The sequence below is a fragment of the Vicugna pacos genome, chromosome 25 (assembly GCF_048564905.1).
Source record: "Vicugna pacos chromosome 25, VicPac4, whole genome shotgun sequence".
Taxonomy (NCBI): Eukaryota; Metazoa; Chordata; class Mammalia; order Artiodactyla; family Camelidae; genus Vicugna; species Vicugna pacos.
In genome coordinates this window covers 36695088-36721480 of record NC_133011.1, presented here as the reverse complement: position 1 = coordinate 36721480, position 26393 = coordinate 36695088, and the positions used below count along the sequence as shown (strand labels likewise).

Sequence of the window (26393 nt, the reverse complement as noted above, 5' to 3'; positions counted from 1 at the left end):
CTACCTCCGTTGCTGGCCCAGGTGTGGAACTCAGCTCCTCTGTCAGTTGCCATGTGCACACTCACACATACGTGATTGCACAGTATTTATACACAGAGCCAAGTTTCTCGAGACTTAGGGAGGAAGGAGGGAGGTGTCTGCATTGACACAGTGCAATCACGATCACATTGGATATTAGATTCTCTGACTTTGAAAGTCCACGGGCCAGTCAACCACACCACTTAGTAAGTCCGCTCTCTTTCCTTTCTTCCAGTGCTCCACGTGCTCTGTTCTTTCCTAGGAGCAGGCATCCTAGCCTTCTCATGTGTCTGACTCTGCGTACTCAGGACTTCAGTACCTCAGTGTTCACTTCAAGCAGCTTATCAAGTGTCGTTTTAAACAAAGATCCTTTATGTTGGGGCGCCAGCTCTAAGGCTCTCCTCTCACAGATGCTTATAATCAAGTTGGGGAAGGAAAAGTAGAGGGATAGGAGAGCCAGGAATATCTGCTAATACTATAGAAGCATGCTCCTCACTGAGGGGAGAGGAGGACCCATGGGGAACTAGAGAAAACAAATCTGTGATGGAGGTGTGTGCGGTTTTGGGCAAAGACAGAGGAAAGACTGTCACCCAAGGCTGATGGCTCTAAATAAATGGAAACACACAGGAATGGAACAGATCATCTTCCTTTTATTTAAAGGGAGTGGAAGTCAGGCGTAGGAGTGGGAAGAAGGGAGAGTAGAAACAGATGTGAGATAATACACATGTTCTTGTGTACATTCTGAGAATGTTTGCAAGCTCCCAGCTCAAAGATGAAAACGTATCTCTATGAGGGTGATCAGGGTCGAGGTGCTGAGAAGTAAAGTGCTATGTTTGGGGATTAATTTTGAAAACAGAGCTGGTAAGACATGCTGGCAGACTGCACCTGGGGTGTGAGGAGAAGAGAGCAGGTGAAGATGGCACAAAGGTCTGGCAGAAGTAGATGGGTGGTGCCAATGACCGAGTCAGTAAGCCTCTGGAGGAGCAGGCAAAGGAAGCAGGAACCAGGAACTGGACTTCGCAAAGTCTGGTTTGACCACTAGACATCTAAATAGATGTTGAGCAGGCAGTGGCCTAGAGAAACTGGAGCCTGTAAGGCAGAAATGGATATAGCTATAAATACGGACGCTGTCAGCAGAGCAATGGTATATAAAGCAGTGGGGCTGACTGAGATCACATAGCAGTTGTTTAGATAGAGACAAGATTTCAAGGATGAGCCCTGGGCTCCAACATGGAAAGAGAAGAAATAAGCAAAAGAGGGACCAGAAAAGCAGGAGGAAATGTCAAGAGAGCGTGGTGTCCTTGAAAATAAAGTCAAGAAGGATGCCATGTTCGGCTGTGTCAGTTGTTGATGAGAAATTGAGTATGATGAGTTCTGAGAGTTGGACACTGGCCTTTGTAAGGTGGGGAGAGGTAGGGTACCAAGGGCAAGAGTCTGATGGAGATGGTTGCAAAAAGTATCAGAGGCGGAGAAATGCATGCGGTCACAACAGACAGTGATTTTTACTGTAAGGAGGAAAAAAATTATGTGTCTCTTTCAGAAATGATAACAAATATTAATGTTCTTAATTAAGAGTGTATCCTTTCACTCTGAAATAATATTGTATTATTTTAATTCTATTTGCTTGTAATTTATTATGGAATTTTATAGTAATATTTCAAAGTTAGACCTTAATTTTTTTTCTTATGCCATCTTCATCAGAGTTTGCAAACAAGATTATATGCTGGATTTGTAAAATTGAAAGCATTTCCATGTTTCTATGTTCTAGCACTGTTGACGAAGAATAAGAATTCTGAAAAAAAACTTCATTCATGAACTCTTGGCTGAGAATTTTTTCAGAAGTAATTCTGTAACTATCTGCTTTCCAGTTTGTTCTGTGGTTACTGTCCCTTTCAGGTTACCTGTGTTTTCTAGTAATTTACCTCAAAACATCTAGATTCAGATTTTTTACTTAAGGCAACATTTTAGTATTTTAATATCCTCTGAGCCCATTATTACAGCTTTGCTTTAAGATACTCATTTGTACCGTTTGAATGCTTGTGTTTGCCTCTTTGCACTTTTCCCCTGCACTGGGGGATGGGCTGGTGAATCTGTAAGCTGTATCACTGATTGTACTCTATTCATCTTATACTCCCTGTAACAGTTACTTTTACAGACTCTGCAGTGATGTCAGGTGTACTTGCTGCTGGTTTTCCTGTCTCAGCTCATCCGTGTTGCCTGGTTGACTCTGCTTGTTTTGTCCTGTGGTTTTCTGGTACTCTTCGCAGGAGGACAGATCTCACTGCACCTTTTGAAAATTCCAGACAGCGTCCTGGAACTTTCTGCTTCACTGAGGTAGATTATTTTCAGCAAAATATTCTATGGATAACCTTGCCTTTCCCTGCTCATGTCACACTTCTGAGGACCTATATGCATTTTCCCCCTTAGTCCTTATGGAACGAGGTGGGTATTTTTTTGGATTGCATTTTTGCTGAAAGACAGTATTTACACAGTGCTCTTCTCGGCACAGCGACGTGGTGGCCAGGGGTTCCTCCGATCTGCTGCGTGTTAGTGTTTTATTTCTAGCAAGCGTGTCCCTGGGAGCTGTCCGCGGTCTGGAGCTCTTCTGCCCGACCCTCTCTGTTTCCCTCGGCCAGAACCCCAGGTCTCCAGGCATGACTCCTCTCTCCCTCTGTAAGTCAGACATCTGTCCCCTAAGTAGCCTTAACTCCTATGGGACCTTTCCTCATCTACCAGTGTGATCTTGAAAAAATGAAGTTTCAACTTCCTGCCTAGACCCATGAACTGTCAATTTTGACCATCCTTTACACAAGAAACTGTCCCTCATCAACTTCCTGAATAAAAAAACTATTTCAATAAAGCCCACTGTATTATAAAAAGAAAATTAAACCAATATGTGTTGATAATATCCCTGTGCAGAAGTCCGTTACATTGATTACCTCCCCAGTGGGGATGCATTAGCACTCACTACTCTATCACAGAGTCTTGAATTGTGGGACTTACAGCTTGTGCTTCAAAAGTCACATAAACATACCAATTCGTATCCCACCTCCTACAGGAAGCCATCCAAGATCGCCCCATTCTAATTTTTCATGCCTCAAACCTCTAAATTCCACGGTTTTAGCCCCTTAGAGGTGACATTTATATTGGACATATGAATTTTTGTTTGGCACTCTGTAATGTACAGAGCAGATTTTGCATACATTATCATCTTAACACAGCATTTCTGTGAACTAAATAGTACAAATTGTTCATATTTTGTATTTGAAGAAATTAAAGATGAAAAAATTGTCCAAGTTTACACAGTCAGTAAATGACTGAGGGGGTGGAAAGAAATAACTTTGCCAGGTTCTGTAAATGAGGATAGATTCACAGAAGTTAAATAAATCACTCAAACATGGAGAATCAGCATGAGAGTCAGCATTTGAATCTTGGTCTGTGTGAATTTACACCCCATGCTCTTTTCTGTATATCACCAAGAACTGGCTCATGCTTAGAGCAGTGCTGTTTTGTGTTTTCCTGAAGGTGTAAGTCTTTTTCTCTAAAAAAAAACAAAACACAAGAACTCAAAAAGTAGACATTATTATTAACATTACCATTATTACTATCATCATCTTCATCATCATCGCCATTGGTTTCAAGGCTTAACTTAAAATGTGCCCACTCTGGATTTTGTGCAATTCTTCCAGTCAGTCCACTTTCTCCCAGGTGGTCTTTGTGGCACTCTGCACTTAGACATTCACTTCTTCAGTTCTCCAGGTAAGGTTTGTGCATGATTATTTGCATACGTCCTCCAGTAGATTCCTGGAGATCAGGTGCTGTGAATCTTGTCTTGATTCAACACCTTGAACATCCTAAGTGCTCACAAAGTGTATATTGAGATGATTTTTACTCATATCCTGAAGAGAGGACTGGCACACTCACCCTGTGTTTTAAATCCCAGACTTCAACAACACTTTGATTGATGCTATCGTATATCGCAATTCTCACTACCACTACGAATTTATATATATATGTATGTATATATGTATGAGTATTTTAATTATTCTCAACTTAGATGGTCATTACCCATTAATGAATTGGTCAAGTCCCTATAAAAAATAGAGTCAGGCACTGGCCACGTAAATGTATTCCCTAATTTGGCATCAGAGTATCTCAGATCATTTTTCCTCAGTTTTATATTAAATTAGTCTCTTTGCTTGACCCAGGCCATTAACCTCAGTGGATGAGGAATTCATTCTGCTTCAGGGCTGAAATATTTTATATCCAATCTCTAAATTGCTGGACTATCTACTCTGTCTTTGGAGGCTGGGACTGGGCCACGGGACACGTATTTTTTCTAAGGAGTGGACCCCCTGCTGTACTGTCAGGGCTCTTCCCCATGTGCTCCCATCGTAGGGCTCCAAGCAAATTCCTGATGAGTCTCCATGCATGATCAGTACTTTTTACCCCTGTGCTGAGTGATGTGCCCCCTGTACACCCCTACTACGCCCAGGGAAGACCTTGACCAAAACTCCTAGCATACACAAGCATACTTATCAACTGATGTGTGTGTATATGTAGTAGATCCATTAATACTTATGAATGAGTATATGAATGGGTGGATGGCTATGTGGTGGCCTGAATAATGCCCCCTCCCCCAAGATGTCCGTGTCCTGATGTCCATGTCCTAATATCCAGAACATGTGAGTGTCACCTTACATGGCAAAAGATACTTGCAGATGTGATCAAGGTAAGGATCTTGAGATGGAAGGATTACCCTGGATTGTCCAGGTGGGCCTAGTCTAATCACAATAGTTCTAATAAAAGGGAAGTGAGGGATCAGAGTTAGTTGTAGAAGATGTGATAATGGAGCAAAAAGCTGTAGTGATGTGAGGAAGGAGTGGGGAGCCGAGGAATGTAGGGGGCCACCAGAGGCAGAAAAAGGCAAGGAAATGGACTCCCCCACCCACGCCCCAGAGTCTACAGAAGGAGCTCAGTCTTGCCAACACCTTGGTTCTAACCCTGTAAGACTCACTTCACACGTCTGACCTCCGGAACTGCACAAGGACAAATTTATGTTGTTTTAAACCACTCCCTTTGCAGCAGTTGGTTACAGCAGCAATAGGACCACCCACCTTCTTCATCCTTTAAGATCCAGCTCAGGGAAGACTGCCCTCCTCACCTCCACTCACAGGCTTCTCACCACTCTGGGCGCCAAATTCGTTGTCCCACCAGGATCCACGATCAGCTGCAGCAAATACTTGCTGCATTGCCCTAATGCCGGTTTTCTCCCCGTGTCCTTACTAAGCGGTACTCTCCAGTAGCATTTGCTACATTCTGCACTGGATAATAGCTGCTTCTCCTGCGCCCTCCTGTGAGGAAGAGGTTTAGCACAGCGATCCCGGGACCACTGTCCTAAGAGAGGCCCTCTTGCGAGGTTGGACCTTGGATGGAGGTGGAACTTGGGTTTGGGGAGGGTTCCCCCCATTCCCAGGGTGTAGAGTGGCTCCCTGTGCCTGAAGTGTTTATACAAAAAATATGGTTTATGCTGAACTCCCGCTTTTTCCCTGGAACTCTAGAGTTTGGGATGTGCTGGGCAGAATGCCTACAACACCAGCCCCCAGGAAGACCCTGGGCACTGAGTTTCTCATGAGCTTCCCCAGGAGACAGCCTTGGGCTTGTGTTTCACATCTCGGTGCTGCGGGAACGAAGCGCATCTTGCGGGTCTCCACCGAGAGGAGACGCGTGGAAGCTCGGGCTGGTCTCGCCTGGGTTTTGCTCCACGTGCCTCTTCTCTTGCTGATTTTCCTCTGAATCCTTTCACTCTAATACAGCTTCGCCGTCAGACAGTAAGCTGAGCTCCATGAGTCCCCCTAGGGAACTGTCTTGGGGACCTCAGATACATCTCTGTTAAGTTGCAAACTTCACAGAAGGAGGGACCATATTTTTGGCATGTCCTCCTCTACTTATTACCCAGCAAAGGCTACGTACAAGTCATACTGGTTTCTTCTATATTTTGTTCAATGAATGGAGTATTACTATTGTCAGGGAGAAAGACTTGGACCACCGGGAGGATTACAACTGAAGAAGGGTGCGTTGAGAAATTCAGCTTGTTCACCCTCCTTTCACGTGTGCCTACGAGGAGAGGCAGCACGAAGAGGAGCTTGCGCAGGGTCTGGTCCCGGTGTGCTCAAGGCGTCACGCCTGTTCTTGCCCCACAGTTTCGCTCACACAGTCCTTCTGCCTCCAGTGCGCTTCTCTCTTGGCTTCCATTCTCAGCATTCTCGCCAGGAAAGAGTTTGTGAGTGCTTCACCCTTTTCCCCACTTCAGAACTAATCACTGAGCCTTTCAAAAAGTCTTGAGGCCTCGGGTAAGGTTGCATTTAGAACATTTGTTGATTACAGCTCGTTAATGGCTCGAGTTGTCGTCCAGGGCTTACAAGCTTAGGAAGTGAGGTCACTGAGGAATCTGGGCTCCTAGGAAAGCTGAGACATTTCCACAAAGGTGTGCCTGTGCCTGTGATGAGTGATCATCTCCTAACACAAAATTTTAAATCATATTGAAGACGCTACAAGCTCAGGAGACTGAGCACAGAGATGAAATATTTGGGCTCATTTTAGACGAAAGGGGGACACGTTTTTGCATCTGTTCTTTCCAACTCGTTATACTACCTCCCGCAAGTTCAACTAATTAAAACTTGGCTGGTTTCCATCTCATTTGGGATCAATTTGCATGAATTACAGGTTTGCATTATTCAAGATTTGTGTTTAATTACAAGCATTGCACCAAAAAAAAAAAAAAGAAGGAAAAGAAGTAACAGAAGAAGTAACCCTCCCCTTCAAGCTTTTTATGTTGATCTCAAATGTGGCTTTAATACCAAAGCATAGATAGTACTCTAGGGTTAAAAGCTGCTGGAAAAAGCAAGTAAATATGGCTTTTCGTTGGTTTAGAGCCTTCTCCCCACCTGAAGACCTCATCCATCTACTTTCTGCTGTCCAAGTCCCGCTTGCCTCTGGAGCCCCAGGTCAGACGCCTGATCCTCAGTGGGATGCAGAACGTGAGTGTGAAAGAAGCAAGAGCTTCCAAGTCAACGGCTGGAGTCTGAGTCCTGGCCGCACGCCTCCTGTGCAACAAGTGCATTCCAGGCGGTCCCACACACGCTGTCTTACTTCATCTTACCCTCTCAACAGGCCTGCAGGGTGTGGACCATTATTCTCACCTTGGAGCTTGAGGCTCAGAAAGAGAAGTGACTTTCCAAGGTCCCGGTGTTGGGAAGCAGGAGTGCCCAGACTGAAACCTTCGTCTGTCTACCTGAAGCCAAGCTTTCAGATCTTGTCTGTAGAAGACAGATGGGTGAACCTCGTTCTTGGGAATACAGCCCCCTCAGATCTGCACTAATTCGTCCCTTGAGCTGCCTTTGGCTCTTTCCTGTCCTCACCTGCCATAGCCCCACTCTGTCACCTCCTTCCCTCTCTCCCTTCAGTGTTGGCTTCATCAGTAAGAACAGTGGAATGAAAGCTTTCATCTGTCTATTCGTTAAGAGCCAGATGGAAGCAGCATCAAATGCTGGTTCCATAGCTTCCTTGCTGTTCAACATCGGGCAAGAAAATTATTTCAACTCTTTTAAGCCTCAGATTTTACATCTGTACTTTTGGGTAATGAAACCTGCCTCCCTGGGTTTTTGTGATCGTTGATTGAAGTAACACATACAAAGCACTTAGCGTAGGACTGGCCAGTCAATTACAGTCAGAGCTGTTAAGTACAGGATTTGAGCTTATCCTCCAAACACAACTGGTAAATGGTACTATCACCCCATCTTACAGATAAAGGAAATGAAGCTCCAGGGAGGTTGAGTGATTGATCCAGGGTCAGGTAGGAAGCAGGTGGTGGGGCAGACACCACGTGAGACTCCTGGGCTTCGTAACCTCTGCTTTCCCATTAAATTTCCCATTGGGCTTCCCAAGTAGTTTTCCACCAAGACCCAGCCCCTCCCCCCTATTTGCAAGAGCATCTTGCTGCAATGAGCCTAAGGACTAAGGCTGAGTTCACGCCATTTGCAACAATGATAGTGCGGGGAGTGTGTGTGTGTGTGTATGCACACATATAAATAGACTAAGTGACACTGAAAATAAAAATAAATATCTCCAAAAATCAGAAATCAAAAAATACATATATCCTGCTGTAAGTAGGGATGTGCTGTGCAAATCTACAGGACCCTGGGCCAGAAACAGACACACGCAGCCACGTTCTCAAACCCTGCGAGGGTTAATAATAAGGGGGATTCTGGCTCAGTGCAATAACAGGGGATCCAGGATCACTGCATGAAATAAGGGGCTCAAAGTAGACAGTGAACTTGCCCTTAAAAAGAGGCAGATAAAAGCTGTGATCAGGGGCCAAGGCCATGGCCAGAAGGATGCTGACTTCCCAGAGGAGCAGAAATGAGCAGAGGCAGCCAACGTCTAGAACTGGGAAAAACACCGTCCTGGCTCAGGGACTGAATCAGGAGCATCCCTGTGAGACAGGAATCGTTACTGACAATATTAGATGTGGTTTTACAGTTGGGGACCTAAGAGTTAATACAGAGAGAACAACACTAAGAAACAACTGCGGGGAGAATATATATATAAAACCTAAAAAACCAAAAATTAAAGTGTGGTTCCTTGGAAGTAAAATGAGAGGAAACCAGAGATGAAAAATTCTATAAAGTTACGGAACATTATACCACAGAAAACAGAGGAAAAAATAGAAACAAGTGGGTAAAAAACCAAAGCATTCAGAAAATCTGGGAAAAAATTTAAATTGATAAAATTAAAAGTCAGTAGATGGAATAACTCTAAACTAGACACAACCAAGAGAAAACTGAGAATGAAAGATAACTGACAAACTCACAGAACAGACGGAAGGATACAAAGATGGCGGATAGGAAAGAGATTGCGCGTGACACTGGGGACAGATTATGGTGTTTTAATACACATCCAGTATTATTTCCAGAACTAGAAAACAGGTGAGGTGGCAAATGGAGCAATGTTCTAAGAGAAAACTTGATTTCATCATTGAAGATAGACATGAGTCTTGCTACACGGAATAAAACACCTTCACACCTAGAAACATTGTGGTAAAAATTAAGGACATAAAAGATGAGGGGAAACTCTTAAAAGTTACCAGAAAGAGAAAGGAATATTTTGTACAAAGAAACAACAGTTAGACTAATAGCAAAAATGAATCAACTATAGTAGATACTAGATGAACGTCTTCAAAAGGGGGACAGGAAATAAACGTCAGCCCGGAATGTTGAACCCAAACAATAGCATTATTCAGAAGCAAATTGAAACAAAGATGTTTTCGGACATGCAAAGAAAGTGTATCTCACTCTGCCTCTCACTGGATGAACAAACTCCAAGAGCTTGTATCACAACAAGGGAAAAAAATGAATCTAGAGACGTGCACTAGGATCCAAGACAACAGAAAGAAAGGGAAACCTGGAAACCATGTTGGTAAATCTAACTAAAGCTTACCTTAAAAAACAACAGCAAATAATAACACCCACTTATTTGTTCCTATACAAATGGGAAGATACCAGCTAGTAATAACAACACTTGCATTAACTGAAGGAGCTTCTAACTAAAGCATGCGGGAGTTCTGATCACTTAGGGGTGGGGAGAAAAATAGTAAATAAAAAAAATAGTGAAACTGAAGAAACTTCATATGTAGTTAGAAAAATGTCTATATTTTGAACATTTAGGAGTGACCACTAATGGAAAAAACAGAATCAATAATTTGTAAGGGCAAGGGAAAAGCAACAAACCTCTATCAATCCAAGAAAAAGCAGGGAAAAAGAAAGCATATTGACAAAAATGATCAAATGTTATCAGTAATTACAAAAAAGTAAATAGAGTACGCTCATGTCTTAAAAAAGAGTATAGTATATTTGATTAAAAAAAAAAGCCCAAACATGCATCTATGCTGCTTACAAAAGTCACATCCAAAACAAAAGCAGGAAAGAAAAATAAATCAAAGTAGTTGAAATTAAAATGGTGAGAAATAATATCAAAAATGAATGTATCAATGTTATTATCAAATAATGTGAAAAAAGGTACCACATAATCAGACAAATAAGTTGCCAAGATAACAATAAACTAGTATGTACATAATAACACAGGCTCCAAATACATACAGCCCAGCAAGAGTCAAGCTCTTCGACGTGGCCAAAGGGAGTTTCTCATAGAGAAAGGGATTTGAGTGTTTAGGTGGCCTGGAGGTTTGAGGCCTAAAACATCGAGGGAAAGGCAGAAACTTCTGGTGTGTTCAAGCATTTATAATTGTGGACTATGGAATGTGCCTAAAGATGTAAAACTGGACAGGTGATACCTGGCCGGCTCACACAGGGTACTGTGGGCCATATGTTCTTTACAGCAGCTTGACTGACTGAGACACTTGGCTTGAATTATCCTGGCTCTTCTGATATGAGACAAGGTACCAAGCTTGAATCTCCTCATCTATAAAATGGAGCAACGATGCCTACTTCTCATGTTTCTGTGAAGTGTCTTAAATCCGAAATTGCAAAGTTTGTTGCACTCAGGAACAGCCAGTGAACCCTCTCCCCCTGCTATGAGAGACTTATCCCTTCCCACCAGACTTTACACCCCCTGAGAACAAGGAATGCATACAAAATTCCTTTGGTATCCTTCAGAGTATCTTGGGTGGGGGTGATACACTTAACACACCACCTACATTTCCAGATCATTCCTTCCAGGTCCTAACCTCACACCAGTGCACTGCTGTGCACACTCCTCTTTAACATGCTGATTCCTGAAAAACCAGTATTTATAAGCATTCTCTTTCTATATACCCTCCCAGCTCTCTTACCCTTTCTTGCTTTGTAGTACTGTCTTGGAAAAAAACCCAGACCTATAAAAAGAATTCTCCCCTGCTCTGTGCCTGCATCCAGGTAGCTAAATATGGCAGGAGAAACCCAGAACAGCCATGGTCTTACTTTAGACATACGACTCTGAGTCCCTAAGGGGTGGCTCTTTCATGGAATCCCACAGTCCTCACACCTTCCCCTCTGGTCCCCCTCCCGTGCTCCACACAATGGCGTGCTATCCCCCTCGGACTGCCAACAATCTCTCCTCGTCTCCACTCTCCGGTGATGGCGTGGCTTCTAGGTAGAAAAATAGAATTGACGAGAAAAGAAATTCCACATGTTTTGACACCCACACCTCCCCACCTGTCTGCAGCTGCCCCTAACCCTCCTGCCTTCTCTCCAAGTGCCGTAACTTCTCTGAGTTAACGTTTCGGAGCCCCGCCTCTTGTGCATGTGGTAGCACCCCGCTCCTCCTCCAGGACACGGAGACAGTAATTTTCCACTCCGTTCTCATCATCACTTCCCCACCCAACTAGGTCCCTTCCCATGAAAGCAGGCGAATATTTCTGCCATTTAAAACACCCAGTGTTGATCTCACTTCTCACTTTCCTTCCCTGCTCTGCTCCATTTTCTGCTCCTGTTGACAGAAAAACTTCCTAAAATAGCAGTCTCCTCTTGCTTTTCCAAATTCGTTTCTTTCTTTTTTCTCTTAAGCAGATTTTGAGTCTTTGTCACCACTTGCTAAAGAACATGACTTTTGATCACATCAACACGTGTTTCCTGCTGTGAAACCCTGCGGTCATTTCTCGGTCCGCCTCCAGCCATGAGTAGCACAGTGGATTCCATCCTTCTCCTTCAAGCTTAAAAAATTTTTCATTTCTTCCGGGACAACACATATGTTAGCTGGGGTCTTGGCAGAGACAGATGAAATACTCAGCGGGGATTTTTAAAGAGACATTTTCATGAATGGGGGATTTAGAGCAGTGTGACAGAGGAAGAGAATGTTATTCATGGGCGAATCATCACCCCAGGAAGCAGTCAGCATTTTCAGATGCAAATATTGTTACCAGGACCTCAGTGGGAGTCGGAGCCAAAGAAGGGGACGCGAGGCACTTAGCGAGGTTCTAGACTAGAATCTAGAGGGCTGGGGTTCCTGCCAGGGCTGCTGTGAGGAAGGACGGCCTGGGAAGAACAATTGCCCCCACCGCTCTCTGCCTGCACCCTCTGATGTCCTGACAGTGACTCCTACTGGCTGAGCCCAAAGTGAAGCCAGAGGGCAAAGAAGCCCCTCAGGGTGGATCAAGTAGGTGACAGCCTTCCAGGGCACATGCAGCTGGAAAGGACAAAGAAATAATCTGGGGCGGTGGTGGCGTCTGGCGTACAGATAACACACTGACTGCCCCCTCCCCTGGGCTGGACCTCCCTCCCCTACAATTGGACTTCCCCACAATTCACTCCTCAGAGCCCTGTTCCCTTCTCTGTCCACATTTCCTTGATGGTCTTCTACCATCTCCTGGCCTCCAATAACCTCCATAGGCTAACGCCCTTGCATTCATTTCCCCAGATCAACCTTGGCTTGGAAACCCACCCTTGCATATTCAACTACCTGCACGACAGTGGCCCTTGTTAACATGTCCACAGTTAAACGCCTGGACATCACCGCAAAACCTGTTCCTACAACAGTCTTCTCCATCTCAGTTCATGGCAATTTAATCTTTCTAGTTATTAGATCAACAGTCTTGGCGTCATGCTGGTTTAATTTTTTTAAATCTCACACCAAATATCCAATTTATCAACAAATAATTTTTACTCCACTTTCAAAATGGTTCAAGAGCTCAGTGCTTCCCCTCACCTTGACTGCTAAGGCCCTTGGCCAAGCACCATTACCAGCTGCACAGACTATCACAGCAGCCTCTGTGGAGGGTGCCGTGGTGTGCTGCCCACACCCCTTGCCCACTCAAAACTGACTGCACATTCCTTCCACTGCCAATAGGTTTGGTGGCTGAAAGCATTCAGTGAATCCTTTGCTAGGAATTGTCCTTCACTGAAGAGGGCTGCTAGTAAAAATCATGTCTTCATCTAGGAGACAGTACACATCCAGTGACCAGCCACTGTGGGCTAGAAAGAACTAGTCCTATCTTGAGACTGGACAGCACCAAAGGCCACTCCAGCATCAGAGAACCATGGGATCGGATGAGGGTTTTTGCACCTGCATGTGTTCAAACCCTCCCTCAGCTAAATCCTGTTTTTTCCCTCTCCACATAAATCCAACACTATCCCTGGTAAACTTTCTGCAGGTAGATTTCCATCTTGAAGTCTGGCAGGGAAACAGATCTAAGACAGCCTCCTTGGTGACCTCCTGGCTATCATTCTTGCTTCCCTCTCCAGGCATTCTCCAGCTCCATCCTCTACTTCATTCCTTTCCCTAAAAAGTAGTATTTTACCCCAAACTTGCTGAGTCTATCCCTAAACATTGCAGCAAGAGTGCTCTTTTGAAACTTAAGTCAACTCTTGGACAATAGTATAGCAATTCCTCAAAAAATTCAACATTAAATTACAATACAATCCAGAACTCCACTTCTGCATATTTATTGAAAAGAGTTGAAAGCAGGGTCTTAAAGAACTATTTTCACACCCACATTCATAGGAGCATTATTTACAACAGCCAAAAGGTAGAAAAAAACCCAAGAATCCATTGACAAATGAGTGCATAAACAAAATGTGGCACATACGTATGATGGTTGGAATATAATTCAGCCCTAAAAAGGAAGACATTTCTAACACATGCTGTAACATGGATGGGCCTGGAACACATTGATCTAAGCCAAATAAACCAGTCATGAAACCACAAATATTGTCTGGTTCCACCAATATGGGGTAACTTATATAGCCAAACTGATAGAGAGGGAAAGTTGAAGGCTGCTTCAACTGGGGCTGAGGGGAGAGGGAAATTGGGAGTTGTTTAATGAGCATAGAGTTTCAGTTTTGCAAGATGAAAAGAGTTCTGGAGATTGGAAGCACAAACAATGTGCATGCACTTAATAGTGCTAACTGTACACTCGGAAACGTTTAAGATAGTACATTTTATATAATGTCTTCTATCAGAATTTTAAAAATGAAACAAAAATACTTAAGTCAGATCATGTCATTTCCTGCTCAGAACTTTTCAGTGATTTCCCCCTTTTGCTCACAGTAAGATCAAAGTCCCTATGGTCATCATCCTTGGTGATCTGGCCCCATTAGCTCTGACTCCAGTCTCTTCCTCAGCCACACGGGCCTCCATGAGGTCCCTCCAATATGGCAGCCCTACTGCTGCTTCTGTGCACCTGCCAGGATCCCCCTTCCCACAGTATTTGTGTGTGTGGCTCATCTCCTTACCTCCTTCAAACCAATGCTCAAGTTCGCCTTCTCCATGTGGGCTTTCCTCATCTATCTGATTGCAGCCCTCCTTCCTTGGGCATTCCCTGCCTCCATCCCCTACTTCACTCCTCCCTCTCAAAGGCAGCGTTTTCTCCTACACTTTAACACTTACTTAGTTTAATGATTGCAGGCCAGCTCTGCCTCTTCTCAAACACCTTCTGTAAGAACAGAAATTTTTACCTCTCTTTCCATGGCTGTATCACCAGTGCTGGAAAAGTGACCAGCACATAGTAGGTAGTCATTAAAAATGCGTAGAATGAGTGTGTTAGGAGCTAGATATGTATATTTTGTTAATGAGATATAATTTGTTTGCCCCTTTTCCATATTTCGGATAGAGGTTCCTAAAAACACAATACTGTTTGGAATTTTTTTTTGTCAGGGGTTTAGTTTAACTCAGGAAGGATTTAATAAACAAATAGTTTAATTCCAAGAGGTAATGCTCTTGAGAATGGATGCTTCTGTGCCCAGTATAAAGATGCTGTTTGATTTTGCCTCATGTAATTGAAAGAACACAGCTTGAAAAGTTTGCCCCACTTTTGGATGCATTTGGGCTAAGTTCCTGGAAAGGGAGATGTCCTAGTTAGAAAGGCATGAACGATGTATCTAGCACCACGGCAAGGGTTCCAAAATGAACGACCCACGTAGGTTTCTACACAGTAGAGGGAAGTGGAGATGCAGGAGGGATGTGCAGCTCCAGCACTGCCCTCGGGGCCACTGCAACACCACAGACCTATACCTGCTCATTGATTTGGCAAATATGAGAGTTCAGGGCACTGCTTCTCATTAGGAGCTGTTCCAGTCATGCTTTTAACTCTGGAATTTGATAGAAGGGACTGCTGAAGATTGCACCGTGATTTCAGCTTATCATATATCTTCCAAGCTGTAGTGCTGCGGGAGTAAGGAGGATGAATTATTTATTTTAACTTCCAATTATTAGATCATTTATTAAAATAAATTTAAAGTCATGATCCATTATGCATTTCAGTTTCTTGTGTGCAAAGGTATTAATTGGTTTTCCTGGATTCAGAGAATTGCAGCTCTGCTGGCTCCAGTGTTCAGTCCTTGTTTCTAAACCGAAACATGTACATCCCGAACTCAGCATGCAGACCTATGCAAATGGGACTATGCATTTGTGTCCGTGGTCTCCCTCCACAGTGCAAACCTTTTCAGGAGAGCTGAGTGATAAAATCTTATACTTTGCCCCAAACCTTACTTTTATAATTTTTTTTCAAATCCAGATAGAGGAGAAATTAACTCTTTTGGTTTTACACTAATGAAGGCATCGGATTTATCAATGTCCCAGGCCCTCCTGTTGTAGTCAATAAGGGTGAAAACAGGGAATGAAGATACTGAATAAATCCATCACTTTCCCCAAGTTTCCTTGTGTCTCCCTCGCTTTCTTCCTCATATTCTCAGGTTCCCAGGAAACCACTAGTCTGCTTTCTACCATCATAGGGCACTGGATTTTTAAGGTGGAGTCATGCAGTGTGCCCTTTTTCCACCTGACTCCCTTCACTGAGGACAATCACCCTGAGACTCACCCACGTTGTTGCAGGTGACAATCGTTTGTTTCCCTGGATTCTAAGTGGCATTTCATGGCATGGGCGTACCAAACATGCCTGTCCATTCGCCTGCTGGTGGCTGCTTGGGCTGTTTCCCAGTGTTTCCTATCGCACACAACGCAGCGAGGGAGGCTTGTGCCCAGGCCTTCACGTGGACATCGACTTGCATTTATTTGGGTGGGCGGAGACTCTGGGTGGAATGGCTAAACCATAGGGCAGGTGAATATTAATCTTTTTAAGAAACAGCCAGATTGTCTTCTGTAATGATTGTACCATTTTACTTTCCCACCAGCATTTCTGGGCCAGGTGGAGACAGAAGTACAGGGTCCCTCCTGGGCCTCCCTCCAGAGACACCTAAGGAAGGGCCTTCTACCCACTGCTGGGTGAGGATGGCAGTTCTGGCTGCCCACGTGGTCTCCGCTGACCTGGGGCAGGTGGGCATACCTACCTGGCCTTCTCTGACCTCACCCCCCACTCAGTGACAGGGAGGGGAACCTCATCACAGCCTCCAAAGGATGGAGGAAGCGCAGCTCCACGTGTGGCGTGGGTGGTGGCCGGGCCATAGCTTTTCCTTGTGGTGTTTGTATGGAGGAGGGTGGCTACTGTCAGGCTTCTGTCTCGCCAGGCCGCCTCTTCCCTGGCCCTGCGGCTGGCGGAAACACGCTTTCACTGGGGCTTTCTGGTTGCAGCCGTTGGTGTTTCTGAGTTGCCATCATCTTCAGCTCCAAGTCTGGGACACATAAGGCAGAGGGAAAACCCAGGACATTCTCTACCCTGTTGTTCCTGGGGTCCTGAGGGTCTAGCTGGTCTGTACTCAACAGGAGGAACAGACAAAAAAAGCCCGCGCTCTCCTTCTCCCTGGAAGTAGAAAGCTGGATAGTACTGTTTTTTGAATTGCAATTTTGACGGTTCCTTGCCAGCGTATAGAAATGCAATTTTTAAATATTGATAACGTATCCTGTAACCTTGCTAAACACACGTTAATTCCCGGGTTGAAAATGTTCTCTCCTATTGCTGATTTGTGGAGTATTTTTATCATAAAAGGGCACTGGATTTTGTCAGATGCTTTTTTGTACCTGTTGAGGTGATCATGGGGTTTTTTGCCCTTTATTCTTTTATTACAGTGGATTGCATTGGCAGTTTTTGAATGTTGAACCTATCTTGTATTCCTGGGATAAATCCCACTTGGCTGTGTTGGATGACGCTTTCAATATGCTGGCTTTGGTTTGCTAGTAATTTGTTGAAGATTTTCCATCTATATTCATAAAGGATATTGATCTGCAGTTTTCTCATGATGTCATCATTGGCTGCATTAAATGAGCTGGGAAGCATTCTCTCGTCGTCGTCTTTTTTTCTTTTTCACAAGGATTTGAGAAGAATTGGTGTTGATTCTTTAAATGACTGGTATTCTTCACCAGAGAAGCTGTCTTGCCCCGGACCTTTTGTTGGCAGTTTTTGATGCCTGACTCAATCTCTTCTTGTAAGAGGTCGATCAGATCTCTGTCTTCCTGAGTCAGTTTTAGTAGTTCTGTCTCTTCAGGAGTTTGATCCTTTCGTCTAAGATGTTTAATCTGTTGGCATAAACACGCTCATAGGATTTCCTTATAATTATTTTTATTTCTGTAAAGTCCATAGTAACATCTCCTCTTTCATTCCTGACTTTACCTACTTCAATATTCTTTTTTTTTTCTTGGTCATTCTACCTAAAGGTTGTCAATTTTGTTGTTCTTTTCAAAGAACAAGTTATTGTTTTTCTGCTCTCCATTTATTAATTTCTGCTAATCTAATTTCCTTCCTTTTGCTCGGTTTGGATTGAGTTAGCACTTCTTTTTCTCTTTTCTTAAGGTGGGAAGTTACGTTACCAACTTGAGGTCTCCTTTGTAATGTAGCAGTTACAGGTACGGATTTCCCTCTAAGCGCTGCACTGGCTGAGCCCACAGCTCTGGTCTGGGGTGTTTTTGTTCTCACTCATCTCAATGCGTTTTCCTAATTTCCCTTGCTGTCTTTTCTTTGACCCCTTGGTCATTCAGGCATGTATTGTTTCATGCCCACCTATTTGTAAATTTCCCACATGTCCTTCTGTTATTGACTTCTAGTTGCATTCCCTTGTGGCCAGAGAACATCTTTTGTATGATTTCACTCCTCTAAAATTTATTCAGATTTGTTTTATGGCCTAACACGTGGTCTGTCCTGGGGAACGTGTGCTTGAGAAGACGATGTATCTGCTGTAGTCAGATGGAGTGCTCTCCAGATGTCTGTTAGGTCCAGTCTGGGTTTATAATGTTCAGCTCTTCTGCTTCCTTGTTATCTTCTGTCTAGTTTCCGGTATGTTATGGAAAGTGTGGCATTACAGTATTCAGGTGTTTTTGTTGAATGGCCTATTTCCACCTTCCCTTCTGTCAGTTTGCCTCGTGTTCATTTCTGTCTTACCTGCTGCTGCTTAATGGGGTTTTCTGGAGATGAAGCGCACAACTATGTGTCTTTCACACGTCCACTGAGGTCTGAGAATCACACTGTGAGTCGGAGTGTTTTATTCTAGTTATTGACAGAAGCCCCGGCAAGGGAGGAAATGCCCGCTGTCTTCTGGAGTCTGATCCAGCTTTATCCCAGGGAACTGTGTCAGAGGTAGGGTTGGCAGAGTTGAAGGCTCTGCTCTTTGAGGGAAGAGCTAACTCCCCAATATAGCAACAGAAACAAACAAACAATCATAAAGGAAATACAACCCAAACCACAAGAGAACAATGAAATCCCAAAGGACAACACTAATATGATGAGTGGAGTTATTTTGCTGAAATGAAATGCTGATTGTCACGTGGATGATCACAGATGCTATGGGACAAGTCTTGTTGCATTTTCCATGCCTTTACGGCTCTTTGCCACTCGGAGACTTCATTTCCTCTCATATATCTCATTCATTCCAAATTATTGAAAAACCTTATATCATACAGCTCACTATCATTTTCTTTTGCTGGCCCAGACGCAAGCACATCATTTACATGATAATCTGCTTTATTCTCCTCTCATTAGTCTGAGACAATTAATGCAACATTATTAGCCACTTGGTGCCAATATGGCCATAAACAAAAATGATTAAGCCTTGATAATAGGTTCTAGTAGATTAGGTATTTGAAAAGCATGCCTGTATCCCCACAGTATTTGGTATGAAGAATTCAGTCCTCTTAAACATATTCATGCAATCAAATCGGATATCAAAGCAGAAGAAGCTAGTTAAGCAGAGAGGTCTTAAGAACAAGTGTACAAACAAAAGCACAGTTGGTTTTCTAATTGTTCCTCCCTTTGGAAACTCCGTTATAAAATAAGTCTGTCTGACATGTTCAAAGGCAGAATGGTTTTAATCACCTTTTACTGCATACAAAGCATCTCAGAAAGTAGTGGTTTAACATAACATCACTTACTGATGTTGTAAGTCAGTGGGTCAGTACTCGTGCGGGGCTCAGGTAGGTAGTCTGCCTGTTTACCTGGGCGCAGCTGATCTTGTCTGGGGCTTACTGGTGAATCCGTTCAGCTCCCAGAATGGTTGGGGGCCAGCAGAAACTCAACTGGGGCACCAGGGTTCTCTTCCATGTAGAATCCCATCCTCCAATGAAGGAAGTCAGACCTGTTACCATGGAAACTGGGCTCTAACAGTAATAGAAGAAGCTTGCATCTCCTCTTGGGACCCAGGCTTAAAATGACATGACATCACAGCATCCTATTGACAAAAGCAGGTCAGAGAGTGGAAAAATAGACTATACTCTCGATGGGAGATGCTACAAAGAATTGTGGCAATTTTTTTTTTTTGAGGTGGGAAGGGGCAGCAGGCAATCTACCAGAGTTCTACCTAAGAAGTCTGAAAAGTTCTGAGTTCCACGACGATTTGTACACATGTACTTTGAATTCTAGATTCTAAACAAACACTAGGGGTTGGCAGACTTCAGGCCATGGGCCAAACTGGCCTGCTGCCTGTTCTTGTACGTAAAGTTTTACTGGAACACAGGCACACATTTTATATTGTCTATGTCAGTGTTCATGCTACAACAGCAGAATGTAATAGTTTTAACTGAGACCGGCTGGCTGACAAAGTCTAAATGTCTGTTTTCTAGCCTTTTACAGAGAACTTTGCTGGCCCCTGCTCAAGACCATCATGCGATATCAGGGCCTTGTATGCATTTTGTTTATGACCATATTGGCACCAAGTAGCTGGTAATACTGCATATCAGACTATTTAAATTATTTTAGATTTATTATGGTTGCTACCTGGAGGGGCAATTTCCACCCAGTGTCCTTTTTTCAAAACGTCTTGGCTACTATACGGTTACTTTGTCTCAGATAAACTTTAGAAATGCTTTGTGAAATTTTAGAGCATCACACTAAGATTTAGGTTGTAGAAACACATGTTAATTTGAAAAGAATTGATAATTCTACAATATTGAGTGTGTCTAGTTGGGAGTATATGACAGCTCCCTATTTATTCAAATCTGCGTTACGTCCATCATTAAAACTTTGTCAGATTTGAGTGCGTGGAGGGTGGCTTTTTTGGTCTTCATTATTTTGTTTTCAACTAAGTTTTGTGTCAATTTATTTTAAGCTTGTCGAGATATTTTTATTGCTCTTATGAGAGAAAAATGTCCCAACGTACTTCATAGTAAATGTTCAGGCGCATCAGGAGAAGCCATTAAGAAACACTTAACGGGATAATTTAATTAAAGCCAGCTCTCCGAGACTCTTTGCTCTGCATCTCTTTATTAGCTTTCTTTGCATATTGGCATGCCTTTGAAAGTAGACAATTATATACCTCTTAAAAGTATTTTGAAACACACATCTTTCCCAGGTGTTGTTATGAAACAGCTACAGCTAATACTGCTTTCCTTAAATGCCTGTGCATCAGTCTTCCAAACCTTTCTTTTCTGCTTGGTGCTTTTACCCACTCTCAGTACATTCCTGGTCCCAGGCTGCACTTTCTGGTCCTTCGGCTGAACTGAGTCAGAATTCTTCAGTGACGTTTACAGAACCCCTGTGGTCACCAGTCTCTCTCTTTGGGCTCCAGCTTAGCTCAGGGAACCTCACCCTCCCTTCCACTTCTTGGTGGGCCCTGGACGTGGCCTTGACAATGATTTGGGATGACTTGAACCTTGGGAATGAGGGCATGCCAGCCAGGGATCAGGAAAGACAGGGAGGCTGCACATGTCCCTGCCCACTGTGACAGCGTGCCAAGCAGAACCAGCTTCCCTGGGAATCCTCGCGCCAGGCTGCGCCCTCCACGGTCCACACCATGTGCTGGGGCGTGGGGTGGGGGGGGACAGAGCTTCCTCCTGAGCTCTTCCTTCCCGTTGCTCCTGCGGGCATGGGTCTCGTGGCTCTGCCGGGAGAGAAGACGCTTGCTCCCGGTTCCTCTCAGGTTCTCTCCCTCCGCTTAACAGATGGCAGTTTTCACTTCGCTGCTTCACACACTGGCAGCCCAGGTCCGTGCTCCAGGTCACTCCCAATGTGTCTCTGGCTCGGGGAGGAGGCAAACTGTTGGTGAGTAATTTCCTGTGCCTATGAATTGGCAAAGATGCCAAATGATACTCATTTCAAATCATGCTTGTCCATTTTTAAAGGACGGTTTTACTAACTGGACCAGGCAGCTGGCAGTCGACCTCATTTTACTGTTTCAAAGAAGGAATCTAGGACTATTGTCATAGGAGGATGCTTTTGTGTTACTGCAGTTGCTTTGTTTTGAGAAGAGAGAGCCAACACGGACACAAGCGTCCTCTAACGCAACGTGAAGCACGTTCCGGGGATACAGAGAAATATTTCTTCCATGCAGCTCCAAAGAGAGAAATAAAAAGAACTGAGTGAATATTCTAAGATGACATTTGTTTCCTATTGAAGGAAGATTTATTTTTACACACTCAGATGTTCAAAAGTGGAAATGGCTTCCTTAATAGGTGGTGAGCTCTTCAGCAGTGGAGGCATTTAAGCAGGGATAGGATGCTTACTGAGGGAATAGTTTGTTATTATTTCCTACAGTAGTTGAACATGGTATCCTGCAATTAAGAAGCAGCGCAGAAGAACAGAAATAACACAGGCAGTAGAATTAGGCAAACTTGGTTACAGTCACTGTTATATTTTACCTTGGGGCAAATCACTTAATCTTTCCAAGCTTTAGGCTTCCCTTAGCCTTGGCATTTTGTGATGGCAACACTAGCAACTGAATACAGAGGACACGTGACATCTGGGCGACCTTCATTTTACCAGACAGTTTGAATTAGGGCCCACTCTGGCAGCCTCTTTTTAACTTAAGGTGAGTTAATCCCCTCCTTAAAGGCTCCGGCTCCAGTCACAGTCACATTCTGAGGCCCCGGGGGTTAGGACTTCAACATATGAATTGTGGTGGATGGGGAGGAACACAATTAAGCCCATTGCATTTCCTATCCTCAGATTATCTTCATCCCCAGGCACTGACCTGGTGTTCATCCCCCTCACTGACCTGAACGGGGAACCAAGTGCACCTTCATGTTGGATTGAAATAATCCACCTGCAGAGAAGCCTCAGTCTGAGATTTCACAGGGGAGACGGAGGGTGGGTGCCAAGACTGCACCCTCGACAGCCCACGATTTATAATCACGAGTCAACTTTTCTCTTTTTGAAATCGGTGAATCCCAAGCAAATTACTCCCTCACAGTAAGTACCCCCTCGCTGCTTAAACGCCTCCGTTACTGGAGCGCTCGCCACCAATCCAAGCAGTAACGTCCATTTTTGAACAAGTGGGTGTATAAAAATAAACCTCCCTTGTATGAGAAATAAATGTCGTCTTGGAAATCTCACCCGGTTCCTGCAGCTCACCTCGGAGCAGTGTGGAAGGAGTACTTTTCTAGCATCTGTGCCTCCTCTGGGATTGTTGAGTTGTGTGTGTGTTTCTCTCTTCTCTTCACCTCCTCCCTTGGTAGCATCAAACTCAAGTTCCTCTTTCTTTGTAGCTTCCCTCCCCCACTCCATTATCAAAGTCCTTCCCCTCCATTCAGCAGAGAGGAACACATCTCCTCAGACTCACCTGTACAGACCCACCTGGTGCTCTGCAAACAAAGGGGCTGCCTCCTAGCAAGGCATCCCCTTCTTCGAAGGCAACTTACGAGGACCTTTAGAGACTGGCCCTCTGCCCAGGAGGCTCCCTGTGGGATTGTCTCCGAGAACACACGGCTGCCTCGCTCTCCTACTGGGAGCAATTCTGCTGAACAGTTTCTCCATCTTGATTCTGCACGCTAATAACTGTATGCATCTCAGGTGGGAGGGGGTGGGCGGGAGTGTTACCTGTGCTCGCTAGGCTTCCCGCCCCCTCCCCCATGAATGTGTGAATAGATAAACGCTAGAAATTCAAGGATTCAAAAGAGTATTGTACTATGTGAGTTGGTCCTGAGATTCCTTTGATTCTTTTCCCAAAGGGTGTTGTATAATTCAGAATTGCTAATTCTGACTTGCTTTCTTTCCATTTCTACATGGTTCTATTTTTAATAGTGAACATTCATTGAGTGCTCACTGTGGGCCAGATACCGGTCCACAGATGACTGGCCCCAGTGCTGTAGTTATGTGGACTCGTGGAATCCTCACAAGCATCCTGTGTGGAGGGGCTTTTGCTTTTGCCCCTTTTATCCTGGGGAAACTGAGGCAAGGGCGGTTAATAGCCTGCCCAGGGTTGTGCAGCCAGTTAGAGGCAGAGCTGGTTCAAGTTGAGGCGTTCGGAGTCCACAGCCCACAGAGGAGTGAAGCTGACATCACTCTTCCCCAGTGACGGCACGTCCTGAATTCGCCCAAAGGTCTACGATCAGGGGTGTCTTGAGTCCCGCTGAGTGATGAGCTGGTTAAACAGCAGCCAAGAGGAAGCGCAGCTGCACTGGAGAAGCAGGTTGGCAGTGGGAGCTGGTTGGCCATGAAGCCCACAGAATCCCAGTGCTCAGAGCTACCGTTAGGTCGCTTGGTCCAACCATCCACCAGCTGCTTGGTCCTCTTTGCTCAGCATGTTCTTGAAGATCGTGATTGATTCAAATCCCAAGCTCCACACTTTCCATCCTTGACCACAGGATGCTACTTACATCTCTGAGAGTCAGCCTCGCATCATTAAGATGGTGACGCCTGCGTAACGGTCCTGGTGAGGGTTAAATTAATGAACAGAACAAAGCTGTTGGCACAGTGTCTAGAAGAGCACGTGGTTAATAACCACGGGCTGCTCATCACCATCCTCATGTGCTAACTGCACAGTTAACATAGAACTTTCACATAATCCAGTCTTGTCAGAAGTAAAGGATCAATCAAAAAACAAGTACTTTGTGTGAATATTCTCCCCATTGCAAGTAGCAACACTGAGTCTCAGAAAAATTTTTCCCAAGGAAAACTAAGCTTATAAGTGGTAGAGTTTATGTGATTTTAGCTCATCTGTTTCAAAATCTCAGCCCTTTGCTCTACATTAATTCCTTAACTTGTCATCCTGCTCATTCATTCATTTGACAGATATCTATGACCAGGCACTATTCTAGATGTTGGAGACACAGCTGTGAAGCTAGTCATGAGAAGATCTGGGCAGAGAGAACCTTAAGCTGAATGGAAAATGCCTGCAGAAGTCCTTGAACATATTTTGAGAAGCAGAAAGAAGTGCCTGTCCTGGATTTGGGTGAACAAGGTGCGTTCAGAGATGAAAAGAGCTCAGGGAACACAGGGCCTTTTAACTAAACACAAGGGACCAGTCTAGCTGCTAAACTCTATCTGTTCCTCAGGTGTTTATTTTCACGTGGCAGAACTCCGAGTCAAAGCGACTTAAATTTTTGTAAAAAGGGTGGGGGAGGGATTTACCATTCCAGGGCTCAGAAAGCAGTCTGGGGCAGCTCAGGGCATCAAGGAAGGAACCACCCCAGGACTGATCTGAGGGCTGCACACCCACCTGGTCCTCCTCTCTGTCCCCCTCGGAAGCTCCGCTGGCCTCTGCACCGTCCGTGGCCTCAGGGCCCCCCGCCTCTCCACCTGGCAAGCCCCAGCCCCGCACTCTGGGTGGAAGGAAGGAGCCTCTGCTCGCACCTGGAAAGGCAAACCCCAGAGGCGAGTTCTGATTGGCTGTTTGTGTCACGGGACCCGCCTGTTCCCAGGATGCGCGGCGATGAGCCCCACCTGAGCACGGAGGCTGGCGGGAGGCGGGGAGGGAGCCGAGGCGCGGCCCCAGACGAGGAGGCTAGTCAGGCTCGCTGGGCAGGTCGAAGCCGATTGCTGTCACAGCTGCGAAGAAGACTTACGCTGAGTCCCACGTCACCAAACCGAGACTTTACCTTAATTACAGCTTCTGTCCTCCCAGAAACGGAGCCGTCAATCAAGCGAGGAAGCTAGCGCCAACCAGCACCGGACAGGCAGTCTGCCCAGCAGGCCCCGGCTGCCCCCTACAGGAAAGTGACCTGGACACTGCCGCCCGGCTGTTTGTCTGGGGTAACGTCCTGTTGCTGCTCCCCTCTGCCTATAAAAGTCTTTCATTTCGTACAGCTCCTCGGAGCGCCTTTCTGTCTGCTGTGGATGCTGCCCAGCCCGTGAAGTGCTGAATGAAGCCAGTGAGGTCTTTAAGATGTCCTCAGTTGAATTTTGTTTTTCAATAAGTCCAGGACAATGACAGACCTGAGGAAACCCAAGCCACAAAAAGACCATTCCGTGTTCAGATGCTGAGAACTGTGTCCCCCGGAGAGAGGGAGCAGCTGGGCCTGCCTGTCCCCTCTCCTGCCCCTGAAGCTGGCACAGAGGGAGGCAAGGTGCAAAGGGAAGAGACGGGAGAATGTGCAGTGTGTGAATGGGGGTCAAGGCCGTCCTTTCCCGTAGCTCCACTTTCAGTCTTTAATATGCCAGTCTCTCTGGTGGGGCTCCGGAGGGAGCCTGAGCTATGCTAACGGGATGGGGAGGAGGGAGCCTTCCAGACAGGAGGCAGCAGGAGGCGAGGCGCAGCGTGTTCGGCTCGGGGAGTCACGAAGGCCCAGGCAGGGCTTGCGGCGGAAGCACCAGGCGGGGAGGGCGGGATGGTCGATGGGGCCAGGTGGCGGGGCCTGCATCGGGCTGTTCCGGGGGCTGTGCGCCCTGCGAGGGGAGGGGACCCCGGGCAGGCGTGTCGGTGCCGGTGTGATGTGACCCGTGGTCAGCGGAGTTTTACACTGTTGTTTTCTCTTCCCCGAGGCCGGCTCTGATCTGCATGGTTTATGCCGATTTCTGAATTCTCGGTATTCTGGTGATGCGTGATTTGCCTGAAAGTGGAGAAGAGTTTGAATGTCCATCAGTGGTTGAGAAAAACCTCCACCACAGATTGATGCAGCATGAAAAAAAAAGACAGAGGGAGAGGTTGACACAGGAAAGGGGCGGGATGTATTATAAGTGCAAAGAGCACGGTGGGAGTGATGGGAAAGGAAGGTCCCACTTCCTATTCTGGAAAGAAAAGAAAACTTGGGAATAGGGAATGGTATGGAAGGGCAGATGGAAACTGCGTGGTGAGGGGCAGGGCCTGGATGGGTCACGACAGCCACTGAGGAGACACAGTAGGGCCAGGGGT

General features: G+C 45.2%; 1 long non-coding RNA gene across 1 annotated transcript in view; it reads right to left on the bottom strand.

Annotated features, from left to right (window-relative positions):
* Window positions 1–19659, bottom strand: part of LOC140689185 (uncharacterized) — a 38677-nt gene extending 19018 nt beyond the window's left edge. Inside the window, exon 1 of the long non-coding RNA XR_012064073.1 lies at window positions 19264–19659. This is a non-coding gene — a long non-coding RNA (uncharacterized lncRNA). The remainder of the gene's footprint in view (window positions 1–19263) is intronic.
* Window positions 19660–26393: the final 6734 nt, after the last annotated feature.